This window comes from Poeciliopsis prolifica, unplaced genomic scaffold (genome assembly GCF_027474105.1).
Source record: "Poeciliopsis prolifica strain line A6 unplaced genomic scaffold, Auburn_PproV2 SCAFFOLD002, whole genome shotgun sequence".
Classification (NCBI taxonomy): domain Eukaryota; kingdom Metazoa; phylum Chordata; class Actinopteri; order Cyprinodontiformes; family Poeciliidae; genus Poeciliopsis; species Poeciliopsis prolifica.
Genome location: NW_026562377.1, coordinates 15,587,965 through 15,603,962, shown reverse-complemented (window position 1 = coordinate 15,603,962; position 15,998 = coordinate 15,587,965). Strand labels below are relative to the sequence as shown.

The 15,998-nt window shown below is 37.5% G+C and overlaps 1 protein-coding gene across 3 annotated transcripts in view; it reads right to left on the bottom strand.

Moving 5' to 3' along the window:
- agbl4 (AGBL carboxypeptidase 4) overlaps positions 1-15,998 on the bottom strand; it is a 292,812-nt gene that overhangs the window by 87,968 nt on the left and 188,846 nt on the right. The gene's annotated exons all lie outside the window — the stretch shown is intronic.

Sequence of the window (15,998 nt, the reverse complement as noted above, 5' to 3'; positions counted from 1 at the left end):
GGTAAAAAAAAACATCCATCTTTTTCCTTTCTATGTTTGCCACAAAAATGTCAAACAAATCATGAGAAGTTCGGAAAGTATCAAAGCTCCCACCAGGTTTTAGAGAGAAATTTGTAAAATGTTTCCCACCGTCTCTTCTCTAATCTTCACTTATCTGGAAGCCAGGTGAGCTGCAGCACATGTATGGTGGGCAGCTTTGGTGTGTTAGGATGCTGTTCATCTTAATAGCATTTTTTTTTGTGACCATTTCATTTTTTCTCTTACTTCTTCCTCCAAGGAGGCTGTCAGACAGAGACGAAAGCAGCCAGAGACCTTCTCTTTTCTGCTGCCATTGCTGACAGCAGGGAGCCGCTGGGATTGGACTGACGACCACAAAACGCGCGTCATCCAGAGGGGTAGCCAAGCTCAAAGATGCGTAGCATCTGACAGATAATAGCGGATAAAATTGGGGCCAACCAGCAGCTTGCTTCTCACTGGGGTGATTGGATATCTGTGTGGGCTTGGCTGGGTGGGGGATTGGATGATAAGGGGCACACACTCGGAGGGGCAATACGATTTGACAACTAACGGCCTGTATTTGACCACCATGCAAGCAGGAACACACACACACACACACACACACAAACAGAAGTCAAGGACAGACAAGGTCTCTGATCTTAAATCCCTTCACAGAATCACTGCTTCACCTCACGGTAGACTTGGAGGAGGTGAAGATTGATTCACCTGTACGGATACAGAGTGAATCTGTTGCGACTTCTATGTCTAAGAAAAGCAAATCCATAGCCAACATTTGTTTTAAAAGTTTATTTTCCAGCCAAAAATTTGGCTCCTTTCTTGAATAATTTTTTTTCTCAAATACAAAGTGTATCAATACCCATACAAACTTTAGTCTTGAACTCATCAGAACAGACCGATGTCTTGTTTAGGGCCCTGCAAGGTTTGTGGGAAAGTACAAGTTTCTTTTTTCTTTTAGCTTTTTCCACAACAATTGCTTTCTTCTTGCAATTCTCTCATAAAATACAGTTTTTGATGACTAATAGTGCTCCTGTAAACATTTTATCACCTGAGCTGTGGAAATCTGCAGAGTTACTGAATTGCATCTGGATACTTTTCTGATTTCTGTTGGTCTATCAGCTTAATATTTATTTATTTATTTATGGATATTTATTTCTTGATAGGTTTATGGCTATTGCCATAATTTGTTCATTTTGAAATGATAAAATAAGCCAAGTTTAATGACGTGCTCATTGGTTGGGATATTGTTAGCCTAAAAGTGATTTAAACCTCCACATTTTTGTTTCTAATTTCTCTGCTCTCTGAAGAAAAAAAAAACAGAATTCATCCTGAGATCATTTACATACAAGTGGACTATCTACTAATTAGCTGGTTTCTGAAGCAATTTAGTTGCAATGAATATTATTTAGAGGTATCACAGTAAAGGGGTCAGAAAAGAAATACACTGCACATTGTCCAAACTTGATTAGGAAAAAATAAAGTAATTAGTCATTTTCCCTCTAATACCAGCTTTTGAAAACAACTACTTTATGTTAGCCACAATTTCTCTGAGAAATACTTAAGTTTTCGACTTGAATGTGACACAATATGCTGTAGTGTAAAGGGTATAAATTGAATGCATAGTGTGTCACAAGCCATGCATCTCCTTTGGTGTATTGTGCATCATTGTTATGTCAGCTGCAGCAGTTGTAAGGCCCGAGGCACAAAGCTTTACAACTGTGCCTCCTTTTCTCTGCTGCAGAAACATGTCCAGTAAAAAAATGTTTAAAAAAAAAAAAAAAAAACAGCCAAAATTCAAACACAAGGAATGACTGGACAGTAAAAATAAACATATACATCTGTATCATTCCTTTGTCTCCAACAGAGGTCAGTACAAAGTCATTCAGACACAAACAGGACAGCAGGAGGACATGGTGTGCTGAAGAATTTCCAGGACTGAAGGGACTGAAACGGATGCTGTGGAGGTTGTTTTATTTCTGCTATTAATTTGTCGAAGATAAAGTCTGACCTGGCTGCCCACAGAAAGTTCGTTAGATTCGTTAATATCCTGATGATTATTAATTTTCTTTTGAATAGTTGAGGATATGTACACAGATCTAACAGTGATTGAGGAACAAAGAATGAAAAACTTCAGATCAGGTTGATTCTGGGTTTAACTACAGATACTCAAATCTAATTTTGAAAAGAGGAAAAAAACAACAACTCCCAAATCTGAAGTATTTCCTTTCTTTGGAAAATTGACACATTTTCCTTAAAGTTTGTACTAAGTTTTCCTTCACAGAAAAGTTTGTTAGCCTGTGCCCAGATGTTGTGATAATTAGCATCCAAGGGGCTCCAGAGCTAAGATGATGCAAAAGACTGCAAATATTGATCCAGTCGCTGTTAGGACTGACATTGTACCTCTCCACACACACATTCAAGAGTCCACAAAAACTCAATCCTTCAGCCGTAACACAGAGACCAAGTGGCATCAACCTCTATTATCTAGTCCCTATGCTGCTAACACAAAAGGCTCCCTGGAACAAAAATCCAATCAGTCCTCTCTTGGAGGATTTTCTCCACAGTAGTGCTTAGCAACACTGGTGGCTCTGCTGGTGACAAAGAAATAATCTCAGAGCCCACAGCCGGCACACAGACTGTTTACTGGCTCCATCACATCGTCCTTTTAGAAAGAGGACGAACAGTCTGCGCCTCTAAAGTATATTGTCATTTCAGTGTCCTCTCAGTTAAACGCTCTCTGCCTCTCTCTCTCCCTTTTATGCATGGAAAAGCATGGAACACATGGCCGGCTGTGTGTACAGTCCGTGAAATTACCACATTTGCAACACAGGGAATATTTACTTTAAGTATTATGAATATAGGCTTGACAGAAAAGAACCATCAGGCATATAGACGGGTGACAGGTGTTAAATAATTGTTTGAAAATAAATATTTTCAGCAGTCTGTTGCCTCTAACACCCCCGCCCCGTCCTCTCCCTCTCCTCTCCGACTCCTATCTCTCACAGTCCTCCATTCTTTGGTAAATTATCACACTCGTTCTCCGTTCATTAGCATGCTGCTGTTTATTTAGCTATGCTATTGAGAAAGCTTCAACAAAATCAACTGGAAAATACTCAATATGAGGCGGGCAGCGCACCCCCGTCTCCCATCCTCTGCCCCCACCCTCCCATCTATCCATCTTTTGTTTTTTTTTTTTGTTGTTTTTTTTTACTACATCAAAATGGAAGCATGGTTCTCTATAATGAGGAGGAGGGAGATAAAACATGCAAATTTACCAAGAAAGGATATAATTAGGGCAAGTAATGGGAAGTGTTGTTTTCACAGCTGTTCATTTACACAAAAGGCTGATAGTTATTTTTCATAGAAATACTTTCATTCTTGCCTCAATAGCTCTCCACATCTCTACATGTGTACAAAAGGGAAACAGCATCTATAAGGACCACTCAGCTGTAAAACAGCAGGTGGACAACATCAAAAAATCTAAATCAACTAAAATAATGTTTGGATTCAGTTTTTCATTTTGGAGGGTTTCTACAATTTGTGGTTGCAGTTCAGGGCACAGATTAGCCAGAGCTATTCTACCAAAGTTTTATTTATGGCCCAAAGAAATATAAGAAGATTTTGGCTTTTGGGTTTGGGTCTTTGCTGTACTGGATGTGGTGCTGGTTCTCCCCCAGCCAGCTGTGGTGTTGGAGGGGAGGAGGAACCAACGCTTTGCTGTTTTATTCAGGATCTGATCAGGGTGTGGTGATTTTCCCCAACCTATTTTTTTTTGGAACCACCTAAGTATTTTCTTTTTTTTCCTCTATCACTTTCAACTTCTTCCCGTTGAAATTATAATTAGCTTTGAGTGACTGTTTATGTTCAGCACAGGATAATGGAGTGACACACACCTCAACAATACTTGGCATCTGCAGGAGTATTTCTTTCAACTTTTATAGTGTGAATCGATTTTGTATCGATGAAATACACAATGTTTACACATCTTCTCTCCTGTTTTTTGTTAAAAATACATTTTTGGAGGTGGATGAAATGGAGATTTGTTTTTGTAAATTAATTTACATATTTATTTATGAAAATAAAAAATTTTGAACAAACAAAACAATTTAAATTTACCAATCACTCAAATCAACACAACAGTGACCTGATAAATTATTATTATAGAAATGCACCTGGAAATTGGCTAATGATCAAAATATGACAAATTGATCATCTTCAGTTGGGGACAGCCCGATTAGAAGTTAAATATCTGATATTTTTCTTGTTAGTTGAAGACCATATGCAAGTTAATTAAATATTAAATAAAATAAGTATATTTTATTAATTTTTTTAAAAAAATAAAATAGATTTTAAAATATAAACTTCTTAACCACTGAATCATTGTTTTCCATCATAAGACCTTTTGTTTCACACTGACTGCTCTCTCACACAGTATGACATCATATCTGCCCCAAACTTTAATAACTGCTCGGGGCAGGAAGGCAAGAAAAGAAACATTAAGAACGCTATTATTGAATTAGAAATAGAAATGTATTTGGAAGCAAAATTGTATATAAGAAACGAGATTTCAAACTAGCTACAAAATAATGACCAGTATACAGTATATACGTAAAACTCCACATTATACAACAATGGTGGGTAAAAAGTGCAATAAAACTGCAACTTCTCCATCAAGATCTTTGCTTTTCTTAACTTTAAAATATGTTTTGACAAAAAAGATGTGTAAATGAATAGGAAATGGAAGCTTAATGAATAAATGTATGTTTTTCCCCATTTTATCTAAACTCAAAGGGGAATTGGTCTGGCTGATAAAGATCAGCTGATTAAAGTCTAGACAAAAAAAAAAGCCTCTAACACACAAGGGGGTTACTTTCCATCTATCAGCAGGAAGAAGAAACAAAGATTAATGCACTGACACAGACATCTTTTTCAATAAAAGTAAAGTTAATAATGACACCGACTTGGAAAGTCTGTGTTTCATAAGGTTTCAGAGGGTAATACAAGCACTCCTGCAGAAACAATGACACAAACCTCAGTGCAATTAGCACAGACAAAGAAATGTACATCCTATGAAAAGCAATAGTGCTGCTATTACTAAGACAAACATAGACAACTTATAACTTTCTATGTTTTTGTTTTGCTGAGAATTTTATCTAGGAGTGATAGAAAGATGCTGGTGGAGACATTGTATAAAACTATACATCACCAATGTTTACATGTCAGAGTAATTTAGTTCAAAGTAACCAACAACTACGCTGTTTTCAAGCAGACATTGAGCAAAATGTAAAAGTAAAAGTGATGATGAGACATCAAAGAGAAAGATGAAGTCAGGATAAAAGGAAATAAAATTATCTCTGCACATAAAACAAATGAAAATAAAAGAGGTGCTTTATTTTTACTATAGTGGCAAAAAATGGGGATAGATTTGTTTTTAGCTCCAGGGGGTTGATTTAGCTGACAATAATAAGGCAACTAAGCTGGGCCCCAACCATTTTTTACAGCTCCTTATATTCCTAATAGTATGCTTTTTATTAACTGTTGCCCCTCCTGGCAATCTGAGCAATTTTAAGAGCTAACCTGGTATGAAACCCCCCATTGTATCTCATATTCCAGTGAAAGCACAACCCGGATCAGACTTTTATCCCTGTTTAATTTAATGGTTAGGGTGTATTTTGAGAATTTCAGGGTGTCAAGTCGAGTTCTCAGCATGACAACACTGAGTGCACCCTGAGCAAAATCACTAAAATTAAACCACTTGCAATGTTTGTTACAGAGAAATGTTCATTAATATCTTGGATGTTAAATGTTCACACTCAGAGGTAGAAAAAAATTGGCTTAGCTAAGTGAGAGCTTTTATTTCTCCACTGTACTGCTGTCTTCAACAACTTTGCTACAGTAAACTAACAGCAATGTTAACAAAATTGAATCAATTATAAAAAAAATCTGGGGCCACACTGCAAAATCTGTTACGTAATTTTTTTGTTTTGTTTTTGATAGGAAAATTAGTTTGTTGAAGTGTGACAAAACAGCTGTAACAGAAAAAGTTAAGGCAATATTTAGAGCAGTTCATTATTATACTATACACCTTATCTATATAGAAAACCAAAATTATTCAACATTATCAAACATATACAGCTGAACTGTTAAAAGAGATATTATTTTTGAGTCTTACTAAAGATGAGGTCAACTAGTGCCAGTCAAACATATTTTTTTATTTTTACCAAGTGGCATATTAAGTAAAAGAGGAACTTCATATTTAAACTTTTGTGGTCAGTAAGTGTTTTGAAGGTTTTATCCATATTTTGCTTCAGAGTCCATAAGATGCAATATGCTGCTTCTAAATTTAAATAGATTTTAACAATCTCAAATTGGCTCAAAGATGCGTTGTGATGCTGTGGCAATCAAGTATGAAACTTTTGGACATTTACAACATTCCTCCTTAACCTTTTTCTGTCTTGAAGACAGAAAAAGGCTGTCTTCAAGACACTACTGAACATCCAGTAGGAAGACATGCTTTTCAACTAGCACGTTGATATACAGCAGCAGATGTAAGCGCTGATTGTGAGCGCTATAGTAGAATAATAAAGTTGTTTTACCTCAACTTAGAATGTTACTCCATTAAAATATGTTTAGTCTATTTATCTCAAATTCAAATATAGGTCAGAATGTGACTTCTGCCCTCAGCGATGGGTTTTCTCTTGAGGAAAGCATGCATTAAACACAAAACACGTCTTTAAAAGAGAAAAGCTTTAATGAAGAACATTTCTATTCTGATCTGATGGAATCAGCTGGGGAAAGGAGATACAAAGACTAAATGAGAGGCCGGGAAAAAAAAAAAAGAAAAAACACTACGGGAGATCTGACGACTGCCTATTATCTCCATGTTACCTTGTGACTTTAAACACATGCATTGCATGCTTCTGCGCCTATACCCAAAAGTAAGAAGGCTAGTGTGTAGACACACACACACGCACGCTCACACACACTCAAGTCACAACCATCCTCTCCAATCGGCGCAGATCTCATGAATATGATTGACCTTTTTTTTCTCCACTGTATGCTAAGCGTGCATAAAGGGGGGGCAGAGAAACTAAACAGAGGCAAGCAGAGTTAATTTAGAACAACACATTATTGGGTGCTCACAGCAGATATGGAAAAGGACAATCTAATCGATAAACCGAAAGAATGACAATGACCTCTCAAATCAATGTCTGCACCCCATTTTCTCACTGTGAAAAGACAAAGGCTCCAGTGCAGATGCTGCTGTTGTTTTGCTTTGTGCAGTTTGCACCTGTGAGCGTGTGTTATTTGTACATGTATGGTGCTGCGGTGGAACAGTTGCCAGGACTAATCATTATTTAGCTGTGGCGAGGCTGGAAAGGTCAGCAGTCTGAAATGTCAGGCTGTGTTCAACAGGAGCCAGATGCAGTCGTGCGCTGCTCAAGTGTCCAATTAAAGAGGGCCGAGTGAGGTTTGAGTGGGTCTGCGTGTGGGAGTGTGTGTGCAACTTTGTGTGAAATGAGAAGGAGGGAGGGTAGGGATGCAGTGTGTGTGTGTGTGTTTTGTTTTTTTGGTTTGGCTTTTTATCAGCGTTTGCATGTATTAGTCCTATGCCATGTGTGGAGAATATTAACACTTTACAGAGAGTTTCGATGCTCCAGTTGTCTTTTCAACCAATGAAACCGGCTATTAATTCAACAGATCAACAGGATCTTGTCATTTGCTATCCATGCATAAAAGGAAAGATGCATTTTCGGCAATAAATACCTTGTTGCCAAATGTACTAATCTATCCAAATCAATAAATTCACATGTCGTAGCACACAGAGGGTGCTTCTAAATATTTGTAAAATACTTTGTTCATTCAGGAGGTCAATGAATCCAACGTGGTTCTGAGACAGGACTATTTGGGAAATCTTTACACAACTAAATATGCCACATTCAACTTTTAGCCATATTATGTCAAATTGTGACCAACGAGGAACAACAGAAACTGCAGATGTTGAAGCATAGTGTGCAGGGATCCAACAACTACTCAACTGCTACAGAAAATTGCTGCAGCAATTACTTGATAGATTTGTGTCAAGTACTACATTCATTGGAGAGGTGATTACGTTGCCTTGCCGTGTTTCAATTTTCATCTTTAGTTTGAGTGAAGGAAGGTCTGAATTTTTCAGCAAAGAAAGACATTCTGGAGAAGTTCTTGCTCCCAGTTTATTAGGACTAACTCTCCATCTGGTTCCAAAATGAGTGTGCAACAGTACAGAAAGAAAGGTCCAAAAAGACAGATAAGTGAAGACATGTGTTGGATCTATTACCCAACACTCTCGCTGGACACTAATAAGGACACAGGGAGGCGGTAAAATTTTTTTTATGCCATCCTCCAATTCAACGGAAATTGCCCAGAGACATCCTGTCATCTCTGCCTCCGGACCAGTTCTAACGTGCATATTTTATTACGTTGAGGCGTAGCTTAATTACAAATCATTTGCATAGAAGGAGTGGCAAACAGAATACACAAGGTATTGTCTTTGCATCTCCTGAGGTTACAGTTGTTTGTTCTCTCTCTGGACCATAAAACTTCGGCTCTCGTGTCCTTTTCTGTCATCATAAAACTAGAGTTTCTCGGGACATCTAGACTTTGATCCACTCTCCTTCTAGGTGTCAACTCTTTCCCCCTGGCTGGCATCTGTAGTCCATTTGTTCTCCTGTCAGGGCAATTGTGACTGCAGGCATCCTGCTCCTCCAGAGACAAAAGAACATGCATCCCCAAGCAAACAAAGAACTCTCAGCCCTTAAAGCAGGGGTGTCAAGCTCCAGTCCTCGAGGGCCACTGTCCTGCAGTTTTTCGATGTGCCACAGGTACAAAACACAGGAATGAAATGGCTTGATTACCTCCTCCTTGTGTAGATAAGTTCTCCAGAGCCTTGCTAATGGCCTAATTATTCTGTTCAGGTGTGGTGCAGCAGAGGCACATCTAAAAGTTGCAGGACACCGACCCTCGAGGACTAGATGTTGACACCCCTGCCTGAAAGTCTCCTAATCTTTAATATTATTTTGGTATTTATCTTAAAACCTAACAACCTGGAAGACCTGGACTGGTTCAGGATAAACTTGGGCAGAGTCTTCCCATCTAAGATCAGTGTCTGATGAGCTTCTTAAATATAATTAAGAACTGCATAAAACCTAAACCTCCCAGAGGAATTGAAGCTGTTAAGGGTGAAAAGGATGGGTTAATATTAGTTCATATGCTTGTCTAGACAGATGAGCTAATACCTCTCCATCATTATATGGACACACAAGTCTGGTTCCTTTATCTCTCGAAACCAGTCTAGAATTTCTCCTATTGAGTTGAATTTCTCCAGCAGAATTTCAACTGGACCAGTCAGTGAGCAGAAGGAAGAGTTGTGAACGATGATGTCAATTTCCTGTGCTGTTAATGAACTGTTGTCTGTTGACTTATGTATGTGGTTGTAGACAATGGCAGTGGAGGAAGTGAACGAAGCCATTCATTCCACATTGGCCACGCTTCCAAATGTTGAGCAATGTAAGTCACACCAAGAGGAATGGATAAGACATTTTATTTCTGGCAAAGATGATGTGGTTCAACTCCCCATGTAGTAGTTTATACTGCATGCTTTATGCAGCTGCTGCATTATATATATCACAGCCAAATGACTGCCACTGGGTGAAATCAGATCCAATCACTTAAAACTTCTGCAGAGTCCACGCCTCCAGCAATTAATTATTTCTCAAAAGCCGAGGACCCAGGCCTTCTGTGCAAAGTTTAGAATTAGGGGATTTTATCAGGCGAGAGGAACAAGCTTAAGAAATACAGAGAAATACAACAAATACTAAGAAATGGTATGTCAAAATATAAGGAGGCAGTTACAGATTAGTAATGCAAGCCATTTCACCAAATTAGTTACAACGGATAAAAAAGTCAAGTCAAAGTCAATCAATACTCATCAAAAAAACTCTGATCTTAATCTCTCTATCAAAAGAAAATTTGTGGGTAGAGATGGAAAGGTGAGAGCAAACAAGCTGTCTCTTAAATTTCACCATTTAAAAAAAGAAAAGAAAAAGAAAACTAGTCCAGAGTTCAAACTATTGTGAAAAAAAAAATCATGGTTAAAATTTTGACTTTAAAGGAAATGAGAAAAGATCATAAAATATCTTTCTTCCTCTTTAATCTGGCATTTTGGTAATCATAACAAATAAATAAGAAAAGATAAGCAGATTTAGAAAAAAAAAAGAGAGTACTAATACTATGTACACAAAATGCTGTTATTTTTTTCTGAACATATACATAAAGCAAGGCACTTAATGCCTTTCAGTGATTTCTTTCCTTCTGTAAGTTAGTTTTACGTCAGTTTTCTTTGCTATATTCTGTGCGAATAGATGTTTAAGGGTGACTCATTCTGTAGAGTAGCTAATGAACACCATTAGAAACAGAGACCAACAGAACAGCAGGGGCAGAATCCTCATCAAATCACATTTTCCCTCTCGGTTACAGTGCGTTATAAAGCCACTAGAGCCTATTAGTTTGTTCACACCCTGTGATTCCAACTGCTGCCCATGCAGTGAAGAAAAGATGGTGAAAAGGTAACGATGGATCGAGTACAGAGGGGGAAAAAAGTCCAGCATCTTTTTGCTAACACACAACAGCAATGTGATTAAATAAGATCATTAATAAATAACGGCGGCTAACGAGAATGCTGCTGAGCCAATCAAGCACAACAAAGCATCTAACACAGAGAGAAAGACAGGTGTGGGGATGATGAGAAGAAAGGAAGCGAAGGAGCGAGAACTCCTTTTAATCTGTAGGGAGAGAGAGAGGCTGAGCTGTCTGTGTCTCTCTATCACAGTCGCTCTTCTTAAGGCAATCACCTGGTTTTCATACAGGAACATAATAAGCTTCACTGTGTTCCCAATGTGTGCGCATGCATGTCCGTTCACCTGCAATGAATAGTAATAAAGCAGGTCAGGATGAAATATGTCTGCCAAGTTAAGGATATAATAGACCTCTCTTCAAGGCCGCACAACAACAGGCTGAAAAATGGCCTGCAATCATTTACGCAGCACACACACCGAGCTCCACAGCAGCCAAAGAAAGGAGATTCTACCAAAGAAATATTCAGAGAAGCTATTTCATCCTGTGTGGAGGGTGAAGACTGAGCCTTGAATGATGGCAGTGCTGCAATGACAACATTTCAAAGCCTTTCAAACAAAGTAAAGCATTAAAGACAAAGGAAAGCAAATTCAGTGATTGCATGCAAACATGTTGGGCATTTGTCATTTAAATCTATCAAGGATGTGAGGGCAAGGTGTAACATTCATGGCTCCATTATATAGCAGAAATGAAATAAAAGCCAATCTGTTCCTTAAATTTGCAATATATTACACCCGCATCAATGCAACGGCTTCATATTGTGACTCTTAAAAATGTACACAACTCTACTAAAGTACCAGAAAAAAATTTAACCAGCTAAATAAATAATGGCCATGTGACTTTGTCCTGTACAATTTAAATAAAGTATAATACAATATATTGGTTTAAATAAATAAACAATAAGGTGCAAGAACCCTGTTTCATAAGTGTTTCTACCTTTAAGCTTTTTTTTTTTAAATCAACAGGACATAAAATTCTTCTGCAGAAGTTTGTCAGCATCCCACATCTTGATCAGATATCATTTCCTCATGCTGAGATTTTTCTTTTCCAGTCTTCTTTAGAGCAGATTTCTCTTTAGCATTAACACATGGCTCAGTCATTCAAAAACTCTTATTTATTTTCAGATTTCTTGCAGAAACTTGAAAGTTTGGGTGAAAACCATCAAACTATTTATAATTTTATGCACCTGCGTTTCATCACCAGAAAAGCTCCAGCGCCCTCATTCACTGTGGATGTGTTGTTCCTTCTCTAGTGCTGTTTTGCTTTGAGTCAAATGAAGTATTTGAAATCCTGGCCCAGGTGGTTTTGTCACAACCTATTCATGTTTCCTTTGAACAAAACTTACTCTGTCTACCGACACTATTACTTACGGAGAATCCAGGATTTTGCCACATGAAAACATGTTGAACATTTCAAAATGTATTGTCCCGTGTTTCCTTGAATTACAGGTGACTGCCTTCACTGCGTCATGGAGCATATAGGATCTAAAAACATGCCGTATACTTCTTCTATGTGACCCTTTGCAACCTCACTAAACATTAAACCTTTACCTAAATAATATGATTGAGCTGGTACTACAGTTGAACTTTATTTCAGCTTCATTGGAGTTGCTTTTCTTTGATGGCAGGTGTGAACTCATGAAGTGTGCTTTTCACAGATGCAATGCTACTTGACACATCATCAGCTGGAATCTACAAACCAGCCAATCCGGGAGCACCACTTGTTTTCCTTGGCAGTGATTGGCTGTACCTGCCCAAGACTGAAAATCCAGAACACCTGGATCTTCAGTCTTCAGAACACCTTCAGAACTAGCTCCTATGCTAGTGTGAAATCGCTCTCCACCCTGTGTATCAAACTCAATTTGGAGTTCAAACTATTAAAATGAGTAGTTATATGTGTGTTTAAAGGAAGTTTCAGATTATCAGGGATTTCAGCTGGAGGTTCATTGTACACATCTGAAAAACTGCAACTTGTACCAATTTAAAACATGAATGTGTACACTCAGCATTTGTTTCATTCAAGTAAAAGTCAATTTTTCATTGATTTGAAAAATAGGAGTTATGACGTTGCATATTTTCTTTCCTATTATAAAACCAAGAGGCTCTCAATCAAAATTACATTCAGGCTTGAATAACATTATCAGATGATTACAGTATAAAACACAAATAAGTCAAAGATGTTGAGAAAAATTAAACTTAGGCATTGTTATAAATTGTGCAATTCAATTTATAACAAATTGAATTCCAATAAATTGAGTTCCAATAAACGCTTCCAAAAAACGGGCAGCTACAATTTTTCACGCAGAAAGGTAAAAAATGTTTCATTGTGAGGTAGATCAGTGTGACTCACTCATTTCTGCAGGATCAGTGACTCATATACAGACACACGAGAAACTGTGCCAGGACAAATAAATCTTAGATATTAAAACTTTCTGAACTACCAAAACTCCAAAGGTTGGCCATCTGGCCGTACGCCGTATGGCGTGCCCTTTCAGAGGAGGTTATCAACTCCGTCGATCCATATAACAAGATTCAGGTTCCTTTAAAGTGCGGAGCGGATTTAGACACGGCTTGGCTGGAAAAGGCTTTGATCAGAACCACTTCTGCTATGACTCACAATCTTTCTGAGGTACGACAAACTCAAAGTAGTAAACATTGCACTGAAGGCAAAAATTATTATTTTTCAACGCTTTTTTGGGGGGGGATTTGAAATTATCTTTCAACAAAACAAGTCTGATTCTAATAAAAATAAGACAGGAATTTCAAAAATAATAAAACATTTAAACCTTCATAAAAGTACCAATTTAGATTTTTTTTTACAGCGTTACAAAAATCCTATAAAAACATATTATTACTGAACAGATTTTTACATATTTATTCTGGTGTTTTTGTGATTTATATAAGTGATCAGCTCAAAATGTTTCGGTTTAAAAGTGCCATCACCCTAATCTTTGGCTTCTTCCACAGATTCTCGATCAGAATCAAGACATGATTACTTTCAGTCACAAATAAAACATTGGGAAAATTAAAGTATATTACTTAAAATCTAAATCTACCAGTGGTATAAATTATTTTGGTCTTAGTTATGCCTTAAAAATATATGTAAGTGCGTTTCTTTAGTCAAGACGAAAATGAAAGATGCAACAAAAGCAAGATACTTTAACTATTATCTAACTAAAGCTTGAAAAATAAGTGGCTGGAAGAGCAGAAAAGATCAATTTCTTTGTAAAATAGGAAAAATAATCTGTTGAAAGGCACTTTGCCTGTTCACAGAAAGTTGCCTAGTCAGACAATGTGTTTATTTAGCCATCTCATTAAGGGGATAACCACATTTTTCCTTCTCACTCCACAATTGGAGATGAAGTTGTTGTTTTGGTTCTCTTACAAGTGTATATTTTCCCAAATTCCTTGTTGCCCTCTGTCAACAGTCAAGGCCACAGCTGAGTGTTGCCTCTGCCCAGGACCTGAGGAACAGCTGCAATGTAAACATGCTAAATTAACCGGGTCTCCATGAGCCTCACATACACATTATTCTAATCAAAGCATATTAGATCATCCAGATACTTTAGACATATGGGTCTCGGTATCTTCCTCGCCGTTGCCATCTGTTTCTCCCCACTTCTCCTCGCTCTACGTCTCAGTGGATCCCTCTCTCACACAGCTGCCTCTCTAAGAGGCTGGCAATGATTTCTAACTGAGCAGCTACTTTGTGACATGTTCCCACTTCCAGTCAAACTTAAAGCACCATATGCATGGCTGACTGCATTATGTGTTTCTGAGCTGCACATTGGCCACAGTTCAGACTACTTTGCACAAAACAAAAACAACAGGCTAACATGTGAGGCTTGTGTGCTGAGTCATAACGCGATCTGTTAAAGTATAGGGAAAACTGTGATTATAATCACATTTTTCTTGTCTTCATGAAAATACTGTTTGAAGTTGTCATAGTAACGTGAATTGCTCATCATCACTCAAGATAAAAAAATAGTAGCGCAGGAGTGATTTTTGTAAAAAGTAAACTGAGAAGAGGGCATGTTCAACAAATCATCAAAACCTCTGGTATTTTTGTGAAGGCATGTCAAAGAATTCCAGAGTAATGGAAAGATGCACATTTGGATGCAGAAGCATCTTACATTCACAACTTAACATAATCCCATAAGTGAGTTCAGAAAGAAAAGTAGTACTGTACTTTTATTTTACTTTTACAGAACCTGGTTCGTTGACGGTGTTACACAAACTAAGCAGGTGTTTAAGGAAAACATTTGTCAAAGAAGGCAATACAAATATGTGGCTTAAATCAGATCACCATATTTGTACATAATGACTATGAAGATATCTTTTCTTAGCAAAGGTTAAGACAAAAAATATATATATATTTCAACACAAGTATCAGTCCAGGCAAAGCCTGACAAATAAATATTTATCAAAAGTTTGTCTTCCTATAAGTTTCTAATAAAACTTTTATACATTTGTTAACTATTTTGTGGCAGAAGTGGGCTGCGTTGACTCTAGTGAGACAAGAAATGAGAGATAAACGAGGAAGACGAAAAGCAAAGGTCCCAAGATCAAACTACGGACAGCTGCGTCAAGGACTAACAGCTTCTGTAGATTATGGCACCGGCTCTACTTCCACATAATAATAATGCAAGTACACATCAATAAACTTTCAATTCTTTTGAAAATGTAATGCTGGAATTGGAAAACATTTTAAATGTCCATAATAAATAAACAAACAATTTAAAGAATAAATAGAACTAATTATGAGGTCTCTCTGAGCAAAATTGTTATTTTGCTAGTTGAGACCAAAACACCAGACTGGGAACTTTTGTCTTCAGTCTTTTAAGAAAAGAGAAAAACCATAAATTGTGTAAATGGAACTGATTGAATTCATTTTAATTTATCATTGCTTATTGAGACAGGTCTATGTGCCGCCCCATTTAAAACTTTTAAAATACAGTTTGACATTATTAATCCAGGCTTTAGACATAAAGGTTCATGATAATGATTTGTTGTCCATTGAACAGTAGTCAGGCTTTAGTTATGACACCCATAAAGAGCACAAAAACACAGACAGACAGAAGTGGAAAAATACTGCTGTATTTTTTTTTTTAAAATACGTATGCAGTGCACATTACGACTTTAAAAATCTGCGGTCTTCTGACATTTACCACATCACAGCCACAGACAGTCCCCTTAAAATGGGCTCAAAAACCAGATCAGGAGGCATCAACTCAGCAGTGGTCCTGCTGCAAGGCTTTTGACAGCAGAAGCAAAGCTGCCTCTGCTCTTACTCCTCTGTCCAACTGTGCAGAT